Here is a 4590-nt window from a genome sequence, read left to right as displayed (position 1 = left end):
ACCCAAAACTCATTTTATACTAAGCATCTACTTTGAAGGGGGAAAAGGCATAAGAAAATGGAAAGTATAAGGTATGTTATCTGTGCCTCAAATAATAGACTGATGCCTATCTACAAAATTCTAAATCAAATTTCAGTTTTCGATATTCATTAACAATGAAACTTTAAAAACTTGTAACACACTGCTGAAAATCATTTATCCTGTTCTCCTGCACCGCTATTAATACCAGGATAATCTATCTCTGTTAGAAAAAGTTTAATCTTCCAAATTTCATCTGAAAAGGAAATGAAGTTCAAAAAAATTTTTGATGGTACTTCAAGATTTACAGTCCGAGAAGCTTATATGGGAAATAAAATGATAGGAAATGTATTGCTTTCTTTCATCATTTGTATTGTATTTGAGATGGCAGGGAAAACCTTTAAAGTATTTTTGTGCACTGTGTAAAAAGTTGCAAATTTATTGCTTTTTTGCTGTCATGGTAAACTTCATGGTTGTGTATGGGATTAGGCTGCAAACATGGTTTACACAGTGTGTCCGGTTAAATCAATGGAATTTTAAAATTCTGAATATTCTAGCAAGTATTTTAAGTAATCTAACCGTACACAGGGTTCTTTCTGTGTAGCCTAATGCTACACATGTTTATGAAAAAACTTTTATCTAGGAGTAAATACCAGTAAAATAAGCTACACTTAATTTTAAATTTATTCAAAAATATGGCCACTGATAGCAGTGTTTTAGAGTGGATTCCTATGCTATATGAAAGAGACAAGCCAGTCCTGTTCTGAATTGTATAGACATAGATTGTCCACATCTGGTAAAGGAAGGGTAGAATCAGCTTATTTTGTCTCACCTTGGCACGGTTTCCTGTCTATTCAGTGGGGGGAATCATGGAGTACTTTCTTAATCTGACACCTCTCCTCTTTATACCCTACAGTGTTCCATTGCACAATTTCAGGTTCTGTGCAAAACAACCTATGATCCCAAGAAAAAGGTCTATTGGTCAAAGTGTCCTGTGTTGGAAAATTTAAATGGATATTCCACTTTCTGTCTGATCCAAAAAGAGAACAGCTTGCCCTTGAGAACCTGTAGAAATATGGGGGAAAGGGAAGCAAGTTTTGTCACATAGCCCAGACATCTGCTGTGGGGGGGAGGGGAGGCTGATTCCTCCCACAGGACAGATGCTTGCAGATTTTCTAAGCACTTAACTAGCTAGAAGCCATAGGTTTCCTCCATCCCTCCCTCTTGGCACTTGCTGACACTTTAGGCAGGAACCATGGTTCACTGTTAGAACAGTGGGAGGAGCTGACAGAGTCACTTTCCACATTTGAAATCCTTCCACCTATGTAACTGCTGTACTAGATCCCAGCCAATGTTTTGTTGTACACAGGTGTGGGCAATCCTAAATATATTGCTGAACATGTAATTAAAATATGTGATTCAGTTTTTACTCTAGTTCTCTATAGGATTTGTGTTGTGTTCTGGGGATCTGTGGTATGTGTTCTGTGGGCCTGAAGGATTAAGAACTTTGGAAAATAACTATATGATAGTTATACAGACTGCAATGGCTTCAGGGTAAAACATCATAAGTACTCCTGAACACTTTGGGGATCAGGCTGCTTCACTGTGGAGATCCAAAAACATGATGCTACAAGCAGGGCTTTTTTTAAAGAAAGAAAGAAAGAAAGAAAGAAAGAAAGAAAGAAAGAAAGAAAGAAAGAAAGAAAGAAAGAAAGAAAGAAAGAAAGAAAGAAAGAAAGAAAGAAAGAAAGAAAAAGCCCAGTAGGAACCTAATTGCATATTAGGTCACACCCCCTGACATCACCATTGTTTCACATAGGGCTTTTTAATTTTCTTATTTTTATTTGATTTGATTTATATCCCGCCCTCCCCTCAATGGGCTCAGGGTGGCTCACAACCAATAAAACAACATCACAATATAAAACTTAAAACAATACAATAAAATAAAATAGTCAGCAATTTTAAACAATAATCAGCAACTATCCAAGATCTTAATGGTTATGGCGCTCATGGTGTTAGTACAGTGGTATCGGCTGAGACTGTCAGTTCTGTGGCATGGCAGCTGTCTCCCATTATTCATTGAAAGCAAGTAGAAAAAGTTCAGTCTTACCAGCCCTGCAGAACTGTGAGAGGTCCTGAAGGGCTCCAATATTATTGGGGAGCGCATTCCACCACATGGGAGCTGTCACAGAGAAAGCCCTGATCCTGGTGGTAGTTAGCTGGGCTTCCTTTGGCCCGGGGATTGTTAAAAGATTCTGAGATCCTGAAAGTAGTGCTCTCTGGGGCACGTGTGGGGAAAGGCTGTCTCAAAGGTAAACAGGTCCCAGGCCAAATAGGGCTTCAAAGGTTAAAACCAGCATTTTGAAATTAATCTGAAATGCCACAGGCTGTCAGTGCAGTGTTTTCAGCCCAGGTTGAATGTGTTCCCATACAGGTAGCTCCAATAACAACCTGGCTGCTGTGTTCTGCACCAGTTGCAGCTTCCGGATTTGACACAAGGACAGCACCATGTAGAAGATGTTACAGTAGTCTATTCTCAAGGTGACTGTGGCATGGATCACTGTCGCCAAGTTGCTACACTCTAGGAAGGGTACCAACTGCCTTATCCACCTAAGATGATAGAAGCACAATCTGGCAGTGGCCACTATCTGGACCTCCATTGTCAATAAAGGCCCCAGGCTCTTAAGTTTAGGCACTGGCACCAAAGGCGCCCCATCAAAGGTCAGTAGGGGGATCTCTCATCCCAGGACCTCCGTCTTCATTGGATTCAATTTCAGTTGACTCTGTCTAAACCACTTCACGACAGCTTGCAGTGCCAGGTCAAGTTTTTCCAGGACACAGCCAGACCAGCCACCCATCAATAAATAGAGCTAGGTGTCATCAGCACACTGGTGGCACCCTAACCCATATCTCTGGACAATCTGGGCAAGGAGGTGCATATAGATGTTGAATAACACTGGGGAGAGAACTGCCCCCTGAGCCACTCCACATGTGAGTGGGTGTCTCCGGGACGATTGGCCCCCTAGTGCCACCCTTTGTCTCCAACCTTGGAGAAAAGAGGTAAGCCACTGAAGGGCAGACCTCTGAATCCCCATGTCAGTGAGGCAGTTGGCTAGTAGCTGGTGGTCAACTGTATGAAATGCAGCCAACAGATCTAACAACAACAGCACTGCCGAACCACCTCGATCCTGATGCCCCTGGAGATCATCTATGAGGGCGACCAGTACTGTCTCCATCCTGTGGCCTGGGCAGAAGCCAGACTGAAATGGATCTAACATTGAAGCATCGTCCAGAAACCTTTGTAATTGTAATTTTGCCACTGCCCTCTTGATAACCTTACCTAAAAACGGTAAGTTCAGCACCAGCCAATAGTTTGCCAATACAGGCAGGTCCAAAGATGGCTTTCTTAGGAGGGGGCAAACCACTGTCTCTCTAAGAGGCATGGGGAAGGTCCCTTTGGACAAGGACCTGTTGACAGTCTCCTGCAACAGGGCCTGTAACTTCATCCAGCAAGCACGTATCAGCCAGGATGGGCACGGATCCAAGTTGCAGGTAGTGGGACATTCAGTACAGAGGGTTCCGTCAACTTCCTCAAAAAAAAAATCCCAGCAGGGATCATTTGCATATTAGGCCACACCCCCTGATAGCAAGTCAGCCGGAACTGCGTTCCTGTGTATTTCTGCTCAAAAAGAAACCCCTGGCTACCAGTAACTAAAACATTATCCATAAGTATACCTTGCTCAAGCCACAGAAAATATTGTTATAAAAAGTATCCCAACACATTGCAAATCAAGAAGTGGAAAAGAGCATAAAAAAGCAATGTTGTTAATCAGCACAGAATACTCAGTTTGCATTCCAGCACACATCACCACATGGGTGAAATGTGGTGTTAGCAGGCTACTGTACATGGTTAGCACTTAGCAAATAAAAAAATAACTAACATCCATGGGAACAACTATGCAGAAGGATTCAAAGAGTATACTCAGCATATTGAAGGCATATTCCACATACCAAATCCCCATTACAGCTGCCTGAGGGATAAGCTGCACCCAGACAGCTGCACCACTCATTCATCACCATCTGTGGCAGTAACTGTACCCAGCACTTAGAATAGACAGCATAGGTGAGGCAAGAGGATACAGCTTCTGTTAGCATAAAATAGCTAACAACTCATTCTGACTGGGCAGTAAAAGGGCTGGCCACATAGTTCTTGGAACCAGAAAGCAACTCGATAGCAGCCACGTCTGGATGCAGTTGCTTGGTTACCAGCCACAGGAGGCTGGCAATGGTTAGTAATGGGCAAATGCTGCCCATTGAGAAGCCAGATGGGAATGTATAGCATGCAATCAGTTCCTGTTAACTTGGGAGCTACTTTGGCAGAGAACAGAAAATGTCTTCAGTGAGAAAGATAATTGAATTAAAATCCTCATATATCTAGTGCATTTTCCTTCTGCCATCTTTAGTCTAAGCTGGAGCCAAAATCACTCAGTCAGTTTGAACTGTGCATTCCCTCAAGCCAGGTAGCCCACCCTTCAGTTCTTCATATAATTTGCCTGTGAAAATATCTGCCTT

Source organism: Heteronotia binoei, chromosome 1 (assembly GCF_032191835.1).
Source record: "Heteronotia binoei isolate CCM8104 ecotype False Entrance Well chromosome 1, APGP_CSIRO_Hbin_v1, whole genome shotgun sequence".
Lineage (NCBI taxonomy): Eukaryota > Metazoa > Chordata > Lepidosauria > Squamata > Gekkonidae > Heteronotia > Heteronotia binoei.
Note: the sequence above shows the minus strand (reverse complement) of the source record.